The 15075-nt window shown below is 38.4% G+C and overlaps 1 long non-coding RNA gene across 5 annotated transcripts in view; it reads left to right on the top strand.

Annotated features, from left to right (window-relative positions):
• LOC142062039 (uncharacterized) overlaps window positions 1-15075 on the top strand; it is a 143244-nt gene that overhangs the window by 36468 nt on the left and 91701 nt on the right. For all 5 annotated transcript variants that reach the window (XR_012662353.1, XR_012662354.1, XR_012662351.1 and 2 more), the window contains exon 2: window positions 2035-2141. This is a non-coding gene — a long non-coding RNA (uncharacterized LOC142062039). The remainder of the gene's footprint in view (window positions 1-2034; window positions 2142-15075) is intronic.

Here is a 15075-nt window from a genome sequence, read left to right as displayed (position 1 = left end):
ATTGAAATTACTATGGCAAAGCATTGTACATTCAAATATTGTTATTCAGTGAGATAACAGATGATACAACAGATTTAATGAGTTGTTCCTTACAGACGTTATCCATTCTTTGGGAAACTCATACCTCTGTAGATCCAAAACATATAAATCCACAAATATTTTGAATCCTATTGAACTTGGTTTCCTTTGGGAGTAACTCTTTACTCAAGAGAAACACCAGCATCTGTTGAACAATTGTTTTATTAAATAGCTTAAAGAACAGTTCCCTTTGGAAACCGTGCAGGCTTTTCCTATAGCCGTCACGTTGTCTGGTGTGTACATTTGTGTTCTAAGGGCATTGATTTCTTTCATCTTAAGTTTCTCTCTTCAAAATTAACAGGCCATTTTAGTAAGCTTTATTTCACTTTGGAATCTACATTCTCTTCTGCCATATGTTTAAAATTCAGAGTTGCTGTGCAGTTCTGATCATCAGTTATTCTATTCCACACAGAGTACATCATACTCTTACTTTTTATGAGTAAACAGTGTTGAAAAGGTGCTTGTTTGCTTGTTTTTTAAATATACAATTTCTGAAATTTTTTCTTTTTTTTAAAAAAACCCTTTGATTCAGAATTTCTTAATGAAACGGGGAGTTCTGTTGGCAGAAAACAATGCCACTTTCTTATGGTTTTTGAAACATTTATCTCATTTTCCTTTGGGGAAACTTAAAACAGCTAGAGAAATTAGGATTTCAAAATGGAAAAAAAATTTGCTTAAATAAACATCCATTTAACATTTTATCAAAAACTGGAGAATTCTGGTGGAATTAAAATCTCCTCATTTTCCCTAATTCTCTCCTTCTTCAAACATTCCCTTTGTTATTGTTGAAATTGTAAATCCTCGTGAGGACCAGGTGACAGAATACAGGTTTTCTTTTTTTTTTTTTTTGAGGTAGTTGTGTCCAAACCAGAGTGTATCAATATGTTCCAATATTTATTTCAGGCTTTTCTTTGTTGTTAAGCAAAGATTGCTTCACTCCCATGGCGTGGTTACTTCAGTCAATGCAGTACAATCTGGAAAGTACATTGACATGGAAAATCAAAGTGTTACACTTTGAGAACAGTTTTTAAACAACAGTAGGAAGGACTTTGGCATTGGCAGTCAAAATAATTGAACCTTAACTATTAGTGTTGATCAGGGAAGTGTCAGAGGAAGAGCATAAAGAGTGCAATACACAGTCGTACCAAACGTCCCAACACCTTGTATCTGATAGCAGCCAGGAGAAGATGCTTATGGAGAAGTGTAAGAAGCAGGGCAAGTACAGACGGATTCCTCCTGCTTGTATACTTTCCCAGCTTCTGACAGTCAGCAGTTTTGGGACTCCCTGTGCTGAAGTTGCATCTTAACCATTGTTTTTATGAACCACTGAGTGCGGAAGCAACAATAGGAACAATGGATCACTGTTCAGCATCAGTGGCAACTGCACTTAGAAATAAGTAACAGTGCCACTTCAAAACGCTTGACATAGACAACAGAAACAGAAGAGCCAGGAAATTATGGCAGTACTAAACCACACCCATGGCTAGAGGCAACAGCTCACAGCTCCTCCAAGTTGTGAACTCCTCGGGAGCTGAGAATCCCTACCATGCAGAGAGGTAGGAGCCAAACTCACCATTATATAATGCAACAACTTCTGCCCCTCTGGGATCTTAATGGGACATGGTGTCTTGTTCGTCAATGTAGGGGTTCCTGCCTGTGTGTTCCTGCTGAGATTTTTGTTTGGTGAGAGTTGGGTGACCTTGCCTCATACTAATACATGATGCCACCAGTCAGCTGATCTCTGGTGGTTAAGACAGACTTCCACATTCTCTCAGAGTTACTGTCTCTTTTTCTAGTTCCTGTTCAAACATCTGTCCCATGTAGCATATAAGCAATCCCATGTCACTTCTTCTTTGGGGGCTATCAGCAGGGGTCCCCAATAAGTAGCTTTACAATAGTCTTCCAGCACAATGCTTGACCTAATAATGTGATCAGCTGTGTGCTTTTTTTCCACAGCAAAGCATCTGGAAAATGACACAGCCTGAAGAAAACGGGAATTCAAAATCTGGCTCCAAGTTTCCTCATGAACCCGTCCGCTCCTCCACATCTGTAGAAAGGGACAGGTAGGCTGCTGCAAGAGCGCTCTGCAAGACCCTACTCAGCAAGCCCCACTGTTAGCCAGTCTCTTGATTCTGCATGAGGCAGTGACTCCTGCTGAGTTCCTGCGAGTTTGTGTGCAGCACTTTTCCCTGCAAAGTGGCAACATGTTGGGACACAAAACAGAAGGTTCTGTCCTGGTGTGAGCACTGAACAGAAAGGGAGGGCAGTTGTGACAGATAGGAACCGAGCTGTGATGGTGTTGCAGGAGGTTCCTGCTGGGCTTTGGAGATAGCATGTGTGTTTGAAGTTTACTTGGAGGTGCAGCGTAATATGCCAACACAGGTTTCTGGACATTTCCTTGCTGCATAAATAGCCCCATTCATTTCAGCAGACAGCTCTGAGTGTAACCCAGCTGCCAGAGTATAGTCATCTACCTATGCAGCTCTTCCTTGTTTTACTTAATTTTGCTCTCACAAAAATGTCACTGAACCCCACAAGTTTTGCTTGGGTGAGGACTGTGTTAAATCGTCAAAAAATTTCAGGAGCTGACACCAGATGAGAATGAAAATTGTAACAGTGTCCTCAGTAATCACAATTGAGACCAATTTTTGCAGTATGTCACCTGTCTTCATTTTCCTGATGTCGTGATGTTGTGAATGGCAGACCTTGTTTCCTTTTGCAGTCCCATTATTTTTAGTGCATCCTTTATCTTTGTCTTTTGGAAAGAGCAAATAAAAACAGAGCTTTGCTTTACATTTTTGCTTGAAGATAAACTGGAACATTTTAACAGACTAACTTTAAACAACTGTTTACTTTTGCAGTGGTCAGGGCCAGTACTCAGGGCTATAGCTACATGGCTAAACTCCTATGCTCCTTTTTAAAAATTTAGGGGTCAACATTTCTGAAAGTGCGGGAAGGATGGCATTGGTGCAAAGAAGTGGGTATGCTGCCCACTTTGCCCGAGAGAACTGCAAGTCTGAAAGAACAAAAGTGATGTAGGTCAGCCTTGGGGAAGTGACAGAGCACAATCTGTGAATTACACTGATGGACAAAAATATGTGAAGAAGGTTTATTTTTTCTTTTTTTTTTTTTCTTTTGATGGATAAACTTTCACTACCTGCTAAATTTAGACTCTTAAACTCATTTCTGTGAAGCCAGAGCTGAACCACACCCTTCAAATGTGAAGGGCTGTTGCATTAAACCATTGTGCTACTCAGAGGGCTCAGTCAAATGAGGACAAGTTTGCAGGCAGGTGCAGTTTCCTTTCAGAAGATTGATAGATGGTGCTTCTGAATTCTGTAATGTGTTGGTTTTAGTCTCTACAAAATACAGCTTGCATTATGTTATAACTAGTAACAAATCACGCATCTGGAACAAGGAGGAATGTAGCTGAGCAATATATTTCATTTAACTGCAATCTGTTTCAGATCCCCTGGTTCCTTTCAGTTTAAACTGTGCAAGAAATGTACTCCCAGCCTTCATTTTTATCACTTGTTGTAGCATTTCACAAAGGTCATAGTGACCCAGAGGAAGCTTAAGAGGAAAGTGTTGTGGTGGATCTTGGAAATGGAGTTTGACTCTGATGATGGTGGGCATGAAGCCAAGCCCAGCTCTCCTGTGTGTCTTTTGTTTGCACTCTTTAGTTTTCCTTATGCTGGGCTGGATTCAATCATGCAGCCACATCTATGGATGAGGCAGAAATCTGCAGTAATTAGTTCATCTCTCTTCTCTGATGGCTTTTTTCAAAAGAATACTTCAAATTGTTTACTTTTTCTGTGGTTGGATTGTTGAATTAATAACAAAAATGTAGCCACTGTTGAAAAGAACAGTCTTCCAGCGAATGCCTGAACATTTAATTGTGTGCTTAGTAACCACCACCTTGTCAAGTCTGATGAGAAACTTTTTCTTAATGGGTATTCACCTGCCCAGGTCACTAGATTCAACACTGTATTGCCTACATTTTTCATTTATTATTTTATCTGTTTAGATTTTGCATACTTAAAGGCTGGCTGGTTAGACTGGTGCAAAGCTTTTTGGGAAGTGACATAAATGCTGGTACCAACTAGCATTCACTTATTGATTTTGTAGTGTTTCTGTTTAATGTAGTGAGTAATTTTTAACAACTAAAGTATTTCAAAAGCTGTAAAAACTATTAAGATATGAATCAGTAGAACTCAGAAGTGCTTATTGTAACTTCTTTCATGGTTCAGAAATGCCCAAACTATCCTAGTTTCCAAGATTTTCAGATATAATTTATTAAAATTTGTCATAGACTTTTGTGCTATGCTTTGTACCATCTTTTGCAATAATACAGAACCTATTGAGGTAGGCAGATTTATAGCTGCTAATGGTTCTGGATACAAAACACTCAGAAGGTCAATTTCTAAGAAATTCTTGGAGCTTCAGTGTATCACACAGTTCAAAAAAGGTTTCTCCAAGTTTTTTTTTAAAATGGCAGTGTCCTTGTCTTGCATGTTGTTTCAAATACAGAGGTTCTCCTGGCTCTGTAACACACCTTGGTTCTGTGTTTATCAAGTTGTTTGTGCTCAGAACTTACTGCATTATGGATTACTATTCTCTTGCATTGATTACGAATCCCCTTTCCTCTGGGCAAAAAATAACCTGCAGTGCCTGAGAAGTAGGTGTTCAAGAACATGGCATACATTATTTGTGTTGTGTCCAGTGAAAAATGTTCATATTTTTGAAGCACAACCAATTTTTTACCTTTTCTCCAGCTGCAGTCAGAGCACTTTCTCTATTCTTCTATTACTATTCCTGTAGTGGAGGAACGTCTGGGAGAGGGGTTGGCACTCTGATGTACTTATTACATTCAGTTTCTTCCCCTGTGTCCATCTGGTATAAATATTCTGCATTTCTATGTTCTTTCATACTTGCAAATATGTATATGGATTACTGATTTTCCCCCATGAGTTCTCCAGTGCTGTAAATAATACCTAAGGCTTTACATCTATGCAATCTCAAAAGACAAAATCTAAAAAGTAAAACCTACAAGCTGAAGTGATTTCAGCTGCTAATGTGCAGAAATAAGCTGGTCTTAACATGTGTTTTCTTTTTTTTTTTTAGTGACTGTGTAGCTCAATGTACCTACTTTTTGTTCTAAATGTAAATATTCTTATTTTGGTGTTTTATATAATCACAAATATAAATATTTATTTTTGGTTTGTTTCTAACTGCATCATTTACATCTTCTTATTGCACAGGAAATACACTTACTGCTATTACTGCCATTATCTTATAGTGGTTTCAGATTTAAACTGTAGAAATACAGGTGTTTGTGTGATGATATTCTTCCTATTCATGCACTTAGTTCTCATCATTATTGTATATTCAGTGCAACAGAGGGCCAAAAGCCATTTAAAAACACATTAATCACATAAAAACTTATCAGTGCTGTTCATAACTGCTACAGGACATATATATCAAATCATACTAATATACTTTTCCAGTATGCTTCCCTTTCCTACCTCCCTCCTACCATTGTGATTTCTATTTGGTTACAAAAGCGACTGTCTTCTGTAATCAAAGTATGAAAATGTAGTATTCATAGCTTCAGTATGCTGTGAATAATGAACAGTATATTTCCTGTGGTTCTGTGATTAGTTTTAAATAAACTATTTTACAAATGTAGCTCTGGCGTTGTCTCCAGTTAAAAAACCAATTGTATCAGGCCCTTTATTTACCAGAATCACACTGAGTAAAAGTTTAACTACCATGTCAAGGCTATCTTCTCAACAACACAACAGGCAAACTTAAGTGAATTAGAGAACAAAGTACAAGTGTCTTTGCAACCATCATTTCCATAAGACGATTCACATTTCACTATGTACTTATGGAATGCCACTGTGACACTTGGTTGATGTATCCATGCTGAGTAGATAAGGGAGGGGGAATTGTGTTGTAACGTACTTCCCTTGTTGACTCATGGGCCCTTCAGCACATATTACTGAGTCTTCTATCCAAACCCAACTAATTTCTGTCTGTTTTAAGTCTAATTACCCCCGTTTCAAATAGTGCATACAATTAAAAATGTTAGAATTCCACTTATCTATGAGTGAACTGCCTAGTGTGTCGGCCATTATGATTATGGTGGTCAAGTTGGCCATCTTTTAGAAGTCACCTTTGGTGAGCTGGGAAAGTTGCTATGTAATGAAGAATCTTTAAAGAGACAAAATCTGGCCCTGTTAAAGTCAATGATGGTTTTGCTGTTGACTCCAATGGCTTCAGAATTTATAAGAATTGTGTTGATATGTCCTAAGATCTGCTTTCTCAGAGCGTTTTGTGCAAATGGGTATCCTCTCCAGTAGCACTGTGGCCCTCTGGACTTTGGGATGAGGGGCTTCACAAAGAGGCCAAGAGCAGCTCATTGAAATCTCCCTTTCTGGACCATAGAAATGGACAGGCATTTCTGAGAATAGAAATAAGAAGATGCATCATGTTATCTGGTGTATCTTATAATTTTTGATTAAGAATCTAAGAATTTATCACTAAATATGCCAATTCTTTTGACTGAGTGACATGTCACCACATTGGTTTAGAAGTAATACAGTCACATTTTATTGTCTTGTATGATTCTGTGGAACAAAACCCCTTAAAATCTTGTAGGATGGTCTAAATACTTCTTTTTTAGTTGCTGGTATTATTTTAAATGCCAGAACAATCACAAAAGAATTTTAATTTTATTAAGGAAATATATTTTTAAAAAGGTTAAAGCTTTGCTTCTGATTGTTAGAGTGGTATTAAAACAAGGTGGAAATATGTTCACAGTTAACTCCCAGAGGACGTGGTGTCAGAAGAAATGTCACTCTGTATTCTCCTTTTTAGGAAGGTGGCCTCTACCAGATGTAAGCTCAGAAATGGCAATTGTCATTCATGTAAATGACTAGCAGGTTTATCATGCCAGTCTCTGGGGCCGTCTTGAATTTTGGCAAGCGGCAAAGAGCAGGCCAATAAGAAAAAAGTAGTCCTCATGGGAACAGTAAAAATATGTTGGTATTGTTTAATTCTTTCATAACATACTAAATTAATTTATTTGTTTTTAAGCCTTTTAAAGTATAATGCCATCAGGGAATGTGTTTTTCATATAGTTCTCTTACAAATATATTAAAGTTTTAGGGAGAGCAATCTAAGAGTAAACACCACTGGTCATCCACATTGGGTGTCTGGGAGACAGAAAGCTTGGTTTTTTGCTGCTTTACATTCTGTATAGTAATTGTCATAATTGCAAAGTGATCTTATCTGTACATCTTGCATCCTTTTTGCACAGATGTAGACAACTATAGAACATGCAGGATTGTGGAGTATCAGATTCACATTATTCATAAATTTTTGCAAAGCACCCTGTCATAATACTTATTTGGTAGATGCTTTTGACAATGTTTCATGTTTGGCTAGTAATGTATAGTTCAACTGTGTTTCTTCCAAACCTCTCAAACCACTGCATGATATGCTCTGGACAAGGCCCTTAATTCTGAGAGGTGAATGAAATTTACTCTTCAGTTAACTCATTGTTCAGCTGGATTATCTGAGTGGGGGAACCCCATTATTTAAGTAAAGTTGAAGTAAATTGAAGGGAAACATATTCTCTGTTCAATGTACAATGGGTAAAAAAGAATATATCATTTTTTGTTCCCCATTGTTCCATTGATCATTCACAAGGTAATAGCTTCGAAATGCCAACACTGTAAGGAAAACTAGCTTTACAGCTTTTTGGAGAGATACCAACACCAGAACCAAGGATACTGTAACTGCTTCTCTTCTGTTTTATGGAGCATTTTTTGATCTCTGAAGCTGTATGTGTTAGAAAGGAAAAAAGCCCCAGATTTTTCCCAGATGATTCACCATCTTTGCCCATTACTGTAAGTAGCTTCTGTTCTCTACCATACCACCTGGCAGGTATTCTGAAGAGAGAAAAAGAATAGGAGCCATTGAAAGCTTCTGGAACTGTCAGGTTTCTCCAGATACTATCTGGCTATCCACTTATCATCTGTAATACATTTCTATGACTTGTCATATATATCTAGACATAGAGAAAGCCAGGGTATCAATCACTTTTATGAATACTGCAAAGATCAGAGTTAACCTATAGGTCAGAAACACTTCATTTATTTGGAAACATGGAAAGAAGTTGTTACTTGGACACAACTTGGCAGATTGCCCTTAATATCAGTGGTGCTCTGCCAATTTATGCCATGCTTCTCATTTGCAAAATCCCCCTTACCGAGCCCACTGACTATTCTTTTCAGCAAACTTCATATTTTTTATTTCATTTTTATATTGTCATGAAATGAAAGTAGCAATGATGAGAATAATAGTAGCTATATACTTTACAATGAAAGCAGAAGAGTGTTATAAATTAATAGACTGAAATTAGAAGGATCTATTCCCTATGCACTGTTGAATTTAACTTCTGATTTTTTTTTCTGGACAGGGAGCCCATTTTCCTCTACCAGAGCTGATAACAAACATGTTAATCTGCATCTAACTCTTCATGAGTGGTATTAGCCACCAGCACAAGTCCACTATGGTCAAACTTGAGCTTTATAACTTCTCACCCAAATCTTTCCCAATATTTTCCTTGCTTGATCACCAACTTGCCTACTCTTCAGGCTTTTGACCTGGAAAATCATATGCAACAGAAACTCTCTTCTCAGTCATCACTTTCAGATCTTGATGCCTTTTTTATAGAACTTCTCTAAGAGAAGCCATTCTCATCTATCCACGTTCATCCAGATCTGTCCTACTAAATGCAAACTACTTTTTGGTTTTGTAGCCTTGCATATCTTCAGCCTGTCTCACTGTTCATATGCTGCCTCCAAGCTGGCCTTCCACTTGGCTACTGATGCCAATATTTCTTGGTTTTGATTTCAAACAGTTACTTTTGTGCTTTCCTTTCTGCTGCTCCTAATGCTTGAAAAGAATTTCCTGTAACCAGCCACTAAACAAGTCCATAATCTTACTCTAGACCCTAAAAAGTATTTTTTTTGGTGATAGCTAAAAGAAACCTTGGCAAAACCTAGGTCATTAGTGGTAGATCACTACAGGTAGGACTACCTGGTGTTGTGTTGTTACCTTTGGTATTTGTTTCTCACTCTTTCTATGCCCATAATGTAATTTCATTGGGGCAGAGTGATATGTGCTTTGCTTATGTTGCCACAGCGCATAGCACAAAGGAATCTTCATCCTTAATTAGTGTTCCTAAGTCTGAAGCGAGGTTAGATAAGCCACAGCAGGTTAGGAAATGTCAGAGTGCCAATCCTCACCGATTCTGAGCATGAGTCCTGCCAAAGCTATCAGCCTAGAGAGAACTCCAGTAATTATAGAATGCTTTGGGTTGGAAGGGACCTTAGAGGTGATCTAGACCAACCCCCCTGCAATGACCAGGGACATCAACTAGACCAGGTTGCTCAGAACCCCGTCCAACCTGGCCTTGAATGTTTCTAGGGATGGGGTCTCCACTACCATTCTGGGCAACCCGTTCCTGTGCTTTACCACCCTAATTTAAAAAAATTTCTTCCTTATATCCAATATAAATCTAGTCTCCTTTAGTTTAAAACCTTGCCCTGTCACAACAGGCCTTGTTAAAGAGATTGCCCCCATATTTCCTATAGTCCCCCTTCAAGTACTGGAAGGCTTCAATAAGGTCTCCCCACAGCCTTCTTTTCAACAGCCCCAATTCTCTCAGCCTGTCTTCATAGGAGAGGTGCTCCAGCCCTCGGATCACTATTGTGGCCATCATCTGAAGCCTCAGCTTCTGTTGGAGGGGTGAAAGATGTCACTGAACACCTGTATTATGTGGGCTATCTTCAGCACTGAGGTTTTAGGTCATACATAAAAAATAGTATAAAAGGACTGTGGAAACACAATGACAAAATCTCTGACAATCAAGTTGAGGGGTCTGTGAGACACATCTATTTGAAATTATAGAACAGTTGGGAAAGAGATGTAATGGGACTACTCACAGCTGCAGCAGGTACTGCTGGAGAAATCCTGCAAAAAATGTAGCTAAATATTGGAAATATAAGAAAAACAGGGTAAATTAGGATTAGATGAACATTAGCATGACTGGGGAGCTGTAGTATTCAGCTGATGAACAATGTGTGCCAGAAAAAGGACAAAGGTAAGCTGCAAGATCAGGCTACACTTCAGTTAACCTAGAAAAATGTCCCAGTCTTAAAGATATGAGATGACAATTTCACTCCATGTTTTCTCATTCCTTGCTGCAGAACAAAACTCCAGGAAATAGGGATGTTACCTGCAGATGAACTTTGTGTTTTTATAAATAATAGATGGTCCCGTGCCCAGGTTTAGTGGTTTTGCACCACCCAGACAAATGCTGACCTGGGCATAAAACTTCTCTAGTGTGAAGAGAAAACTGACTCAGAAGCCTGAAATGCAAAGGCAGTTCCACAAGAAATGTGGAGGTGAGATACTGAGAACAGAAGGGATTACCAAAGGACGGTGAGATGAGGAAACAAAAGACAAAAAATGTATGCTAGAAAGGCTGATTAGTTGAGAGCTTGTTTTTCTGAAAAAAGAGAGAAAACAGGAACTTGAATACAGATGGCTAGATGTTACAGAGGACAGGAATGGGTGATGATGGGGGAGAGAAATGGGGAGAGTATGGATCTTTTTTTTTCTTCTGAAATGTCTATTTATAGCTTTTCAATGCTCTGATAACAAACTTATGTTTTGGATAAACTGCTGCAAGTCAACCCCTCTGACTTTTAGTAGTTCTTCATTTTTAGAGAAAAATTAATGTCACTGTTTCTGCATGCAGTCATAAAATGCATAGTCAAGCTTTCAAGCAGTAGCATACTTGAGGTCATAACAACTTTTATACCTCTTCAGGAACATGAATCTTAAATTCACTGTCTGTATTTTCCTGTGATCAGGGAACACAATGGCTAAAAGGGGAAGTTGTTTTTCCAAACTATGGAACAGAGAGTATAATGTTGGAGAGTAAACCAGATTGCTTATATTCAAGAAACTTGAAAAGTACTTTAAAATACAAAAGAAAAACACCCTTTCCTTAGGACTTGCAAAGACTTTGCATCTTTTCTGGTTTATAACAGACTTGTAAAACTTAAGCTTCTTTAATTTAAAGCTCCTTTTATTTATTTTCACTCAGTTTTTTTAAAGCAATAATTTTTTCATGGGCTTAAGAAGTAAACAACAAGTCTTAAAACAACTAGTTCTCTGTAAACTGCTCTTCTGAGATTCCCACCTTGAGTTAGCTATGAAAAGAATGAGCAGTCCTTAGAGTACAGAGGGAAACTAACACCCCTGCCCATTGTCAGTTTGTGATGTAGTGAATACCAGTTGAATTAGTCTGAATGCTTTCTGTGGTGAAAAGTGTTAGAATTTACTTCAGACTGTAAAGAGTCAAATACTTAGAAAAGAAACTCCAACAAACTGTAAAATGCTTTATTAGTGTTGTCAAAAATTAGTCACTATAGATGAGCAAGAACTCAGATTTTCCCTTGTGGTGTGTTGCTTGCGAGAACAGTGCAGACTCTGTCACACAAGTCTGAATCACAGGCAATCCACACAATGTAGTATGGAATCACATTGTCCCTATACTGGCCTTTGGGAAAGATGGATGTCTTGGAGGTCCTTAGTCCAAAGAGACTGCAAGCAATGGGTCCAGGTAGATCTCATGACCAAAGTAGACATATCTCTAAAGCCTTTTATTCTAGGTCTGTCTCCCCTCTTACCTATGTTGGGTCCACTGTGATGATCAAGAAATAGAAGGGAGTACTCCCTACAACCTTGGGGATGTTGGGCGTGTAAAACTAGATTTTCTAGCAGTGTGCAATAAGAAAAATGGCCGAGGGAAACATCTTGCTCTCACCTCCCTCCCCTTGCCAAAACCCACCACAAAACCCAAGAAATACTGTACACAGGCCAGGGACAAACTCACTGTTTATTTCAAGCTACTGTTAAGAAGCTGTTATTTATTTAAAACTTCAAAGTTACAAAATCATAAGCATAAAAATCAACAAATGATGTACTTTTTACCCCCCCACAATACAAACCACAGTATGACAAATTAGCAGGGGCCTGCAGCAATCAGAAAAACCCAAACCTTTGCTCTTTCTTCACAGAGGTTTTAAGAATAAAACTCATAAATATTGAAACTACCCAGGACAGTAGATGAAGGAGCTCAGTGTCACTCTCAGAACCTGGCTTTCCCTTGACTGCTCTCATAGTAAAGCTTTTCAGGTTGGATCCAAAGACTTGTGCATGTAGAAATATCTTTGGTTTTATTCAGTACCAGCCAATAGTTGACAAAATACTTCTAATATGACAATGATAATTTACACATTCTCCTTCATAGTAGGCATCATGTACCTGTAGTACTAGCCTGACTGCAAGTGAAATGAAAGGAGGAAGGAACCAATGCTCTATTTTTTGCCCTCAGCCTGTTTGTCTTGTGTATTTATATGCATTTTGGGTAGAATTCCTCCTTGGCAACAATGCAGCAGCAGTAATATGGGGAGAACAAGACTGGATATGGCAGAAAACATGGCTGTACAGGCTGTGGTCATTCCATGTACGTATTTTAGAATCTCTGCAGGCAAGACCACAGTCAATACTTAAGTCTGGGTTGTGTGTTGGTATGGGTGCCCAAGAAGAGCCTATCACTTGGCATATCCAAGAGGCCTGCCTTGCAGTGTCTCTGGCTTCAATGTGGCAGCCCACAAAATATCCTCAGGGTCATAGACATCTCCCTTATTTCACAGTCCATATCACAACAAGGTGTTGGAGTCCTCCTGAGAAGGTCCTTGGGTTTGTCTTCTCTGCTCTTTGTGGCCTTCATGATATAAACAGGGCTAAACACTTGAGGCCTGCTTGTCCCAGGCATAACTGCACGTGAAACATATGAATGCTCAATCCTTTGCTACCGGGCAGAGCGTGCCCTGCCCAAAGGCTGAGCTTGACTAGTGGCTCTAAATCCTTCATACTCGGCACAGCCACTGTCTCAGCCTACAGGCTAGAAAAGAAAGTGGTGGAGGAGGTAAGGACTTGGGTATCAGGTTGGGAAGAGGGATGAAATCTCCCTCTCACTTTAGCAGTCCTGCCAGGCAGAGCCTTTAGACTTTGGTAATAAAGAAGGTAAAATGTCATTTGGTTTGAATGGGCAGTTTTTCTGCATGCCTTTTGGTGTTAGTTTCCCTTGTTTAGTGTGTGGGTATCATACATGAAAACGGGAAAGAGAGAAATACTTTAGAAAAACAAACAAACAACTCCTCCCTCTCAAAAAAAAAAAAAAAGAAAAAGAAAAAGAAAAAGCAATAAGAGACTGTGGTTGTAAAACCACAAAAATTGGCAATGAGGCTCCAAGGCAAGTGTAAGCCTTGAAATTTCTTTTAGCTCTTAAAAAAAATAGTCCAAACCAGAAAAACCCCAAAGCACAACAACTCTCTTTCCATGGATTCCAGCTTAATGATGCTCCCCCACACTTTTTTTTTTTTAGGAAGATTTAAAAGATTTTTTTTAAGCTGTGGCTTAAGTATTTTTTGCTGCTTTATTTTCCATGAAGAATTTTGAATTATTTTTTCCTGTTTGATTTTTGCTTAGAAATTTAAGAAATGCCAAGTCTGCTCTGTTATGGTTTTCCCGGTGATTTCCTGGATATCTCAGAGGATAGGTATCAATTTCTTTCTCAACAGAGCAGCAGGAGTGAAAATGTTGATTCTTTAACAAAGAAAATCTTAATCAAAGCCGGTGTTAGATGCTGAAAATAAAAATTAATTTAAAGCAAAAAAAGAAACAAAGGCTTTAGAATAGTCTTACTTTGCAGTTTATTTTCCCCAGTTGTTTAGTTTTCCCTCACTTCACTTTCGTAATATCATGTGGTCAATCATGACAGTCTTTGACAGCAGACTTTCTAATACAAAGGGAGAAAAGTAAGGGGAAAGAAAAACATACAATGAGGGCTGATATTTAGAGAGGAGCTGTTCCTTGTGCTTCCAGCTCTGCATGTAACATGCCCTATGACCCTTTTGTGCTTCAGTTCCTCATTAGGTAAAGTATGGATGAGAACACTTACACTGTTTTTTGTCAAAGTGCACTGAGGTACAAGGATGTAAAATTCTTCACAAATTATTCTTGTGTGTTGGAGAAATGGTATTTGATTCTGTTTGTATTTGAGGGTAACACAGCCCTATTAGCCTTTGTTGGCACCTGAAGTACACAAAGTAAACAAAGTATATTAATGGGGAAAAGCAAATCTGATAATTTAAAATGGTGTCCCATTTAACCTGGTAGCCTTATTTGATTTTAGTGTTACAAATAAAAAAATTCTAGATACCAGTATCTTGTCCCTGTAAAGCATCTCCTTTTTGCAGGTTACCAAAGGGGTGGAAAATAAAAAAAGGCATTTTCAGTTGCATCTCTGAGGAAGAGGATATCATTGATCAGTTTTGGAAATCTTGGCCGATAATCAGTTGTGGGTGAGAGTGGTCATGGTAGGAGGGGAAATGCAGGGCAAAGTGCATTTTTGACTATTGATGATGCTATTTTTTCAGCATGAGCCGATGAGAATCTGTAAATGCTGAATGAGGCAGTAGTCACCTCTGGAGGCCAAACCACAGAAAGATCCCTCATAAAATGTGGTGATTCAACCGTATGGACACTCTCTAATGGCATAGGTCTTTAGTACACGTGTCTCAAAGAGGCTAATTTCAAACTAATTCCAGCATAATTACCATGAATTAATGCCTCAGGATTCCAAAACTCATTGTATTATGTCTGAGACCAAAGGTTAATTATAAGCACTGCAGACATTAAGGTAAATAGTGCTATATGGTTTCATGACCTTTATTAACATTAAAAAAAATAAAATCCATTGTAATTAAAATGACCTGTATATTACAAGAAAAGGGCTGAGGTTCCTAAAGTAAGGTTTGGGTAAGAATTGTCCAAGTCAAAAGA

Source organism: Phalacrocorax aristotelis, chromosome 9, assembly GCF_949628215.1.
Source record: "Phalacrocorax aristotelis chromosome 9, bGulAri2.1, whole genome shotgun sequence".
Taxonomy (NCBI): Eukaryota; Metazoa; Chordata; class Aves; order Suliformes; family Phalacrocoracidae; genus Phalacrocorax; species Phalacrocorax aristotelis.
Note: the sequence above shows the minus strand (reverse complement) of the source record. Positions and strands in the feature narration are given on the sequence as shown.